Source organism: Lipotes vexillifer, unplaced genomic scaffold (genome assembly GCF_000442215.2).
Source record: "Lipotes vexillifer unplaced genomic scaffold, Lipotes_vexillifer_v1.1 scaffold977, whole genome shotgun sequence".
NCBI classification, from domain to species: Eukaryota; Metazoa; Chordata; class Mammalia; order Artiodactyla; family Lipotidae; genus Lipotes; species Lipotes vexillifer.
In genome coordinates, this window is record NW_006783088.1 from 1,044,534 (window position 1) to 1,054,790 (window position 10,257).

Genomic DNA, 10,257 nt, shown 5'->3' on the forward strand with positions numbered 1-10,257 from the left:
GCGTCCCCCGCATCGGCAGGCGGACTCTCAACCGCTGCGCCACCAGGGAAGGCCTTACTCCCTGCATCGTGACAGCAATAGTTACCCCCACTTTCAGGCACACAGACAACCCCCCGAGTTCACAGCACCATCTCTAAAATCAGAGGAGCTGAGCTTGACCCTGGCTCCATCAGGTACCAGCTGTATTTTAGGAAAGGTTCTTAATCTTGCTGAGCCTCATTTTTTTTTCATCTTCAAATGGAGGGCATAGTATGTACATTTGCAGGGCTGGTCTAAAAATGGAAGGTCAGAGCATTAAGTGACAGTTCAGGGCCTTTGCTCTTATTGTTCCCTCTGCCTTTCTGAGTGACTTCCTCCTGTACTTCCTTCAATTCTCCTTCACGTAGAGACCCTTTCTGACCACCTCTCTGAATACAACTCCCGTCACGCTCTGACCCCCTTCTTGCCTTGATTTTTTGGTCACAGCTTCATTGTCATCTGTTAGACATTTATTTGTTTGTCTATAATATCATACACGCGCGCGCACACACACACACACACACACACACACACACGTAAGCTCCTTGAAGATAGTGCCTTTGTCTGTTCATCACTGTGTTGCCAGTGCCAAAAAGAGTCACTGGATGAAGTCTGCATACAATGAATATGTTGATATAATAAAAATAGTTGGATATATGCTCTGAGCGTTATGCTGACCCAGAATGCTATTTTCTTTCCACATCCAGTTATCTGTTTGAAGGAAACGGGAAGGAAAGGATAGGCCACCAATACTTACAGAAGAGCCGTCCAATTTGGACGTTGAAGTCCAAGCAACCCTCCTGCCAATCAGCTCCAAGACCGAAGGTGCCCGCAAGAATGATGCCTGTGTGCCGGGAGCAGCCCACGCTCACTGGCCTTGGGTGAGAAACAAGTTGAATTGATTTTTGCGTATAATTCTTTTTCTTAGCTACTGAATTTAATTTTAAATTTCCTGAAAAACTGTATTATATCAGCTCTTCTCAAATTCTGCTCCACCAAGCCCTAAGTTTCCCCAGTTGCCAGGTGGTTACAGAGGGGGAGAGAGGCACCTAGCATGTGGGGCTCCCACAAACCCTGCTTCAACCACTAGGAAGTGGCAGAGTCCAGATGAGAATACAGCCCAGTCTGACCCCGGAGCCCACCATCTTTCCACCGTACCGCCTCCCCAGGGGTTGGCTTTCCTAAAACTAAACCTGATCAATTAACTGAGAGCTTCTCTCATTATTCCAGCAGCTTCAATACTCAGTACCATGACCTGTTCCTCAAAGCCACTCACGGACGGTCTCTTCATGAATGGAAAAATGGGAAGTGGAGGCATAGAAAAGAAATGGGAAGGGTCTCCAGTCATATGTGCAGCAGAGACCCCAGTCCCAAGGCAAGCCAGAGAGAGCCCACTATAGCAGAAAAGATCCGAGGTGGATCAAACTATTTATCTGAGCTCCTAATCTCTAAATAGGAATAATGCCTGCTCTTCCTGTCTCCCGGATATTATGTGAATCAGTGAATAGTAGATAGGCAGGCTCTGAAAACTTTAAAGGTACACTCCAGGAAGACCTTATTATCTTGCTTCCGTTACTGATGGTCTAGTGATTACTGCAGAATTTCAATAAAGGGAAAGCCTAGGGGATGGCAGTCTCAGGGGGGCCTTGGGGATGGCCTTGAAGTTGCACTTGAATAACAAGAAAATTGATTTTGTTTATATTGTAGGTTTATTTTAAGTGTCTTGAGGGGGCAGACAGAGATGAAGGGGAACTAAAACCCCAAACGTCCCTTGACAGCCCTACTCTATGTGAGCTTAAGCCAATCAGTTGAATTCTGTGTGCCTCAGTTTCCTCACCTGAGAAATGGATTGATATTTAAAACCACAATGGCTTGGTAAGAGAGCTTTTGAAAGAAAAAAAATGAGATAACAAATTGGGAAAACTGAAGAAAGGATTGGGTTATACGGAAGTCAGGGCTCCTGACTCTAGATGTTGTATCTCTTTGGTTGATGATGCTTTTTCCATTCACCACCTTCTGCACACTCTTAGGATGTGTGCTTGTTAGTTTCCAGCGTTGGTATAAACCAGAAGTTAAATAACCCATAATCAGGTGCTCAGAAATCTCCAGAAGAGCCACTCACCTGTCCCTGCTGCTTCTCTGCTTTTTCTCTGGGTAGAACACAAAGGTCCCAAGTGCTCAGAACCTTGGGACTGGTGGCAAATGCAGGCTATTGGATTTCACTGTGTAACAGGGACCCCAAATTCAAGGATCACAGCTTCTCTGAACAAAAGGCAGAGGGTGGAGATCCACCATCAGCTGAACTGGAAAAGGAAGAAACAGGGGTTGTCACTGGCCATAAAATGACTCATATCCCACGTAGGTACCTCTAACACCCTAGGGGTGACCCATGGTATCAGGTCTCCACAGAGGGTTGATGCACTCAGTCAACAAAGGAAAGAGGATAATAACTCATGGAAAACTCTGCCCCACAGGGTGTGCAAAAGCTACATGGGAATCCCAATTTGTAGACTAGCTGGACAAACAGTGATGGAGGATGAGGGGCCAGCCAAGGAAGGTTCCATACCAGCTAGATTCTTTGTCAAAGTTTCTGGCCCTAACTACTCTGGAATAGGGTGAAGTGAAAACTCAAGAATTCCAGATTTACCAAGGCTGCAACGAGGTCTTCCTCTACTACGGTGGATCGGATATCCCCCACCCACCTACCTGCCCTTTATCCCCAGGTGGGGAAAAGCTACAATGATAACAATGGATATAACTGAGTAGCCCGTTTGGTCCAGGCTATGTGCAGTTCAAATGTGAAATACCCAACCTCAGTCCACAAAGAGTGAGACTTCCCTGGTGGTCCAGTGGTTAAGACTCCGTGCTCCCAACGCAGGCCTGGGTTCGATCCCTGGTCAGGGAACTAGATCCTGCATGCCGCAGCTAAGACCAGGCACAGCCAAATAAATAAATAAATATATTTTTTTAAAAATCTGCAAGGAGTTCAGAGTCTCATAGAGGCTGTGACTAAGGGTCACTTTTATCCTGAATGTAACTATGCTCATTTGCCTTTCTTCCAAAGAACTTCCTCCAGAGGATTGGATGATTATCTACGGCTGAGAAATCTTTTTCTGCATAAAGGAAATACGGCATCATTTCACTATAAAGCAAAAGGAACATCAGGGGTGGTGAGTATCCACTCTGTTGGTCATAGGAGACAGCTGAACCAAAGTTAACAGGGCGCTGGAGATAACTATTTCTTTAACATACACGTGGGATCATTCCCCTTTATTTCACATGACTTGGGTCCAGCCTTAATGTTTCAGGTGCCAACTAAACAGTAAAGCTATCTTCCCAACTAATCAATAAAACTCCTTGATAACAGGGCCAAGTCCTATATTTTTACTGGATCTCACAAACCTAGCACAGTGTAGCTCAGTGTAAAACATCATAGACTTGGATTTGAATCCCACATAAGCCTCTAAATGGATGTGCTACATTGGGGAAGTCAATCTCTCTGAGCCAGTTTCCTCATCTCCAAAGTTAGGAAAATAATGCTACCTGACAGGGATGTGGTTAGAGATGAATGAGGCAATAAAGTAAAAGTGTTCACTTATCTAACAGTGGACATGAGATGGTTACACGTAAAACTTTGGGCTGCCAAAGGGAGGATGTTTAACAGTATCATACCTGTATCTCTGCTCAATGGAAAAACCCCTTTTCAGCTCTGACCCAAGTTGACCCAATGTGACAGAGACTCCAAGAATACAAAGCAAAACATCTTCTTCTGCACTGACATACAAGGCTGACCAAACGAAGTCAGGAAGACCACCATGCCAGCAGGCCAAGGGCATTCAGGAGGAAACAGCCTAGAGAACCAAGGAAACAGGCAAATGGCAAATTCTGCTCTCAAACCCAGGCCCCACCAGTTCCTGTCTTTCTCCTCCTCTCCTCTCACCTTTCAGAACACTTTATTTCACTTATGCCAGTAATACTCTGCCCTGACAATGTAAACCAACCCAGCCGTGCTGGTTTTCTTAAGTTCTATCACTCTATCTGTTGTCCCAGTTTTATACCACAAAAGTCCAAACTTGAGCAATTAAAGGCAGCATTCTCCTCTGTGAGGGTAATAAAAGAGGCTTTGAATTATCATATTCCTTTTATTCTCCTCTTGCCTAAAGAATCAAATATCCCAGCTCAAAAACCAGGACACACAGAGGAGGGTCAGCAGAACCAACTCTCTGACAAAGGAAGAGGAACCCAGTCTAGAGTGAAAAGCTGAGGGCCTTCGCCATTCCTCTAAGAAGAAATTTGAAATCGCTACTTGTAGTCGTAATTTTTGTATATCATTATGATGAATTATGTGGCATCATATATAGTTCTTATTTCACAATAGAGACTCAGTCTTCTCAAAATCATATTTTTCATCTTAACAACATCCAGAAGCAAAGTCTGGCCTGGTATTTTTCCAGGTATTCTTTTTAATGCATTTTTATCATGAAATAATTCAAATGTGTTCAAATGTACACTCAAGAAGGAACATAATACAATGATGACTTTATACCCGCTCCCCAGATTTATCAAATATTAAACTTTGGCAGTTGTTACAGACTGAATGTTTGTGTCTCTCCAAAATTCACGTTAAATCCTAATGCCCAATGTGATAGTACTAGAAGGTGGGACATTTGGGAGGTGATTTGGTCAGGAGGATGGAGCCCTAATGAATGGGATTAGTGCCCTTATAAAAGGGGCTCCAGAGAGCTCTCTTGCCCTCTTTCTGCCATTTGAGGACACCAAAAAAATTTGGCAGTCTGCAGCCTGTAAGATGTTCTTTACCAGAACCCAACTATGCTGTCTCCCTGATCTCAGACTTCCAGCCTCCAGAACTGTGAGAAATAAATTTCTGTTGTTTGTATGACACCTAGTCAATAGTATTCTGTTATAGCAGCCTGAACTAAGACAGCAATATTAAATTAAGATCATTTTTTTGTTAAAAATACAATTGATAGAAGATAGATAGATAGATAGATAGATAGATAGATGATAGATAGATTTTAAAAGCAGATACAGGGACTTCCCTGGTGGTCCAGTGGTTAAGAATCCACCTGCCAATGCAGGGGACATGGGTTTGAACCCTCGTCAGGGAAGATCCCACATGCCGTGGAGCGGCTAAGCCCATGTGCCACAACTACTGAGCCTGCACTCTAGAGCCCATGAGCCACAACTAGTGAGCCCACGTGCTACAACTACTGCAGCCTGCGCACCTAGAACCCATGCTCCGCAACAAGAGAAGCCACTGCAATGAGAAGTCGGCGCACCACAACAAAGAGTAGCCCCCACTCACCGCAACTACAGAAAGCTCATGCTCAGCAAAAAAGACCCAATGCAGCCAAAATCAATCAATCAATCAATAAGAATCCACCTTCGAATGCAGGGGATGCAGGTGCGAACCCTGGTCAGGGAACTAATATCCCATATGCAGTGGGGCAACTAAGCCCGCACGCCACAACTACTGAGCCCTCACACCTCAACTAGAGAGCCCGTGTGCCACAACTACAGAGCCCACACACTGGACCCTGTGGGCCACAACTAGAGAGAAGCCTGTGTACCACAACGAAGAGCCTGCATGCCACAACTAAGACCCAATGCAGCCAAAAAATAAAACTAAATAAATAAATAAATAAAATGCAGATACAGTTGAGGCCCACTGTTTATCCATTTTCAATCCCATCACTCTCACTCCCTCCTTAGAATTAACCAATATATCATAAATGCAGCATTATCCTGCTCATGCATAATTTATACCATTTGCTATCCATAAACATTATATTATCTTGTTTTGCATTTCTTTAAAATGTATATAGATGGTATCAAACTCTATAGATCACTTTGTAATTTGCTTTTTTCATAGAATGTGTTTTTCCATTTTTTATGTTATATTTACATCTCTAGTTTCATTCATCTTAATTTCTATGTATATTCTGTTTTACTAAAAAAGCATAATTTACTCTTCATTCTCTTGCTGGTGGGCATTTGTTCCTGATATTTTGCTCTTCCTAACAATAAACATTTTTGTGCACATCAAAAGGCTGTCTGAGGGAGTGGTTCTCAAAGTGTGGTCCCACCAGCAGCAACAGCACCTGAGAACATGTTAGATGCAAATCCTCAGTCTCTTCCCCAGGCGCACTGGATTAGAAACTCTGGAAGTGGGGCCCAGTGATGGGTGCTTTAACAAGCCCACCAGGTGATTCTGAGACAAGCTGAAGTTTGAGAAGTGCTACTCTAGGGTGTATACCTAAATGAGAACCTCCCACTTCACTGAATAATGCCAAATTGCTCTCTAAAGGGATTGCCCCAGCTCTATTCCCACCAGCAGTGTTTGAGACTTACTTAACAATATTTCTAATACAAAGCCAACACTGGGTGATACAGCCTCTTACAGTTTTGACAGAGGGTTAGACATCACATCAAATGCTTATTGACAACATGGATTTCCTCTCCTGTGCATTACATTCCTTCATTTTTCTGTTGAGTAGTTTAATAATTTGTAGAAATTCTGTGTATTTTCTAAACATCCATACTTTGTTATACAGTCAGTATTTTCCCAGTGTTTTAACTTTGTGCAGCATCTTTAAGTTTTACGTAGTAAAATATGATTATCTTCCCCTGTACAGTTTGTGCTATTGTACCTTGACTAAAATGTATTCTAAAAATGTCTGGGTTTTGCTTTCTACACTGAGGTCTTTAACACAACTGGATTTAATCTTTGTCATGCTGCAAAGCAGAGATCTAATTTTTCTCTCATGTTGATAACATCCTTCCTCATTAATTGATAATATCACTTCTGTCAGATATTCAGAGGGATATTCAAAATATTTAACAACCTCATGGGTGACAACCAAGGTTTCTTTCTTAATATTACTTATTTATATATCTTCCCTTTCTTTTTGATGAGTCTTGCTAGTGATTTACCTATTACATTATATTCCTTTTTTCTTTTTTCAAAGAACAAGCTTTTGGTTTTGTGTCCTCTCTAATTTTCTATTTCATTAATTTCTTCTCTTGTGTTTATTATTTCCCTTCTTCTACCTTCATAAGTTGCTTCATTGCTCTTTATTTTTTGGTTGAATACAACACATTTATTTTCATTTTTATCATTTATAATAAATGCAATTAAGCTACATATTTCCCTCTAGACACCACTTTAGCTATATCAAACAATTTTTTTATGTTAGTAATTTATTATTGCTCAGCTATAAATATTTTTTATGGCATTTATTTCATCTGTACTCAGAGTTATTCAGAGTTGCATTCTTAAGTTTCCCAATAAGTGAAAAAAAAGAAAGTAGGGGTGTGTTAAACTACTTTTTATCATTCAAATTATTTCTAATTTAATTATGTGTTAAGATATTTTGGTCATTATGATATCAATTATTTAAAAGTTATTGAGATTTCCTTTTTGACTTCATGGTCAAATTTTACAAAGATTCTATCTATACTTGAAAAAAAAACATGTGCACTTGTTGTGTGCAAAGTTTTTAGATACATATGAATATATTTTAGATCACACTTGCTAATTTTGTTATTCAAAGCTGCTATATCATTTCTAATCTTTGACTGCTTGCTTTATGATTTGTGTCAATCCCCTACTGTTGTTTCCTGACTTTCTCCTTAGAATTTTTCAATGTTTGCTTTATTTATTATGTTACATTATATGAAATTTTTCTTTTTTCTTTCCGTACGCGGGCCTCTCACTGTTGTGGCCTCTCCCGTTGTGGAGCACAGGCTCCGGACGCGCAGGCTCAGCGGCCGTGGCTCACGGGCCCAGCCGCTCCGCGGCATGTGGGATCTTCCCAGACCGGGGCACGAACCCGCGTCCCCTGCATCGGCAGGCAGATTCTCAACCACTGCGCCACCAGGGAAGCCCCATTATATGAAATTTTATTAGGGATATAAAAGTTCATAATTTTTTTTGGTTTTTTGTTGTTTTTGTTTTTGTTTTTTGCAGTACGCGGGCCTCTCACTGTTGTGGCCTCTCCCGCTGTGGAGCACAGGCTCCGGACACGCAGGCTCAGCGGCCATGGATCACGGGCCCAGCCGCTCCGTGGCATGTGGGATCTTCCTGGACCAGGGCACAAACCCGTGTCCCCTGCATCGGCAGGCAGACTCTCAACCACTGCGCCACCAGGGAAGCACCATAATTGTTTTATCTTCCTGGTGTGTGGTTACATTTATTATTTTGTGTTTTCTCTCTTTATCCCTATGAATGTTTTTTGCCTTTAGATCTATTTTGTCTTACGTTAATTTTGCTACACTAACTTGTTTGTTAGTATTTATGTTACACATCTTTTTCCACTTTTTTATTTGCAGCCTGTGTGTGGGTGTGTGTGTGTGGGTGGGTGTGTGTGTATCACTCTGTCTCTTGTAGGAAGCATAGAGTTGCATTTTGTTTTTATCTATTTGATTGCTTCTGTCTTTTAATAGATGAATTTAACCCATTTCCATTTTTTGTAATTTAGTAGTTTAGACAACTATATTATCTTATTTTGTGTTTTCTATTACCATTCTTTGCTTCTTTTTCTTCTTCCCTATCTTCTTTTGTTTGATAATGTTTATTCTCTTCTGATTTGGAAGATATTAATATGTCTTATTTTAATGACTACTCTGAATTTTGTAACCTGCATTCTTAACTATAAATGTTCTGATAAAGTCTACAATTATTTAATTCCTCCCAACTTCAATAAATCCTTAAAGTACTTTATGTATCTCCTGCTTTGACTATCTCCCTCACCTTGTTATTACTGTTTTATGAAACAAAAAATATAATCTTAGACTCTAATCATTAATTTAAATTTTCAACACATTTCATCAACCTCTGTGCTCTCTAGAACAACTTATTTGATTTAGGGGTGGGTGGGAAGAAGAGCTATTTAGAGGATACTAGCTTCTTGCAATCCACATTTCCTTCTGTTCCCACTTTTCTATTTCTGAAGCAAAGTTTAATAGTCTTTTAGTAAGGATCTGTGTGTAGTAACGTATTTAGTATTTGTATGTCTAAAAATGTTTTTTTTAACACTCCTTCTTGAATAAAATTTAGCTGGTTGTAAAATTCTCGATTGACAGTTTTTTCCTTCAGCACTTTAAAGTTATTATTCCATTATCTTCCAACATCTTTTTTTTTTTTTTGTGGTATGCGGGCCTCTCACCATTGTGGCCTCTCCCGTTGTGGAGCACAGGCTCCGGACGCACAGGCTCAGAGGCCATGGCTCACGGGCCCAGCCGCTCCGCGGCACATGGGATCTTCCCAGACCAGGGCACAAACCCGTGTCCCCTGCATCGGCAGGCAGACTCTCAACCACTGTGCCACCAGGGAAGCCCCTCCAACATCTATTATTAACAATAAGAAGTTTTCTGTCAGTCTGTCATTCTTCTATATATATAAAATCCTTCTTGATGTTTTTATCTCTCTGCTCTCTGTATTGCATTCTGAGCAGGTTCCTATATTCTATCTCCCAATTCTCTAATACTTCATTTTCCTCTCTCTGGTGCAGAGTGCATCTCATTCATTACATTTTTTAAATTTGCTTTTAAATAAGTAATACATTTATATGGTTCAAAACCAAAGGTTACACAAGGGTAAACAATGAGAAGTTACCCTCCTACTTCTTCCTCCTTCCCACCACTCAGTTCCTCTTCTTGGAAGCAACCAATGTTTTCCATTACTTTTATTGTTTCTGATATACTCTATTCATATATGTGGAAATGCACACACACACATGCACACATGGAGAGAGAGTCATTTTTCTCTCTTTTATACACACATATTGGCATATTACACATCCTTTTCTCTATTTTGCCTTTGTTCACTTGAGACGATATTGTGAGGATTGTTTCATATCAGTACATAATGAGCTTCATTACCTACTAAAGGGCTTCACGGTGTTTCATTTTATGGATGAACATGATTAATTCACAAGCCCCCTGTAAAGGTTGTTTCCACTCTTTTGCCATTAAAATAATCCTGTAAAATCAACACGTTGTACACCTTAAACAATGTTACACGTCAACTAAAGCTCAACAAAGCTGGAATAAATAAATATTTAATTAATTAATTAATTGTTTATTTATTAAATTTATTTTAATTGTTTAAATATTTAATTGTTTATTTATTAAGTTATTTGTGTACATCATTTTGAATATGTGAGGTTTTATCCTTACGCTATACACCCACAGGTAAAATTATTGCTTCTAGATATG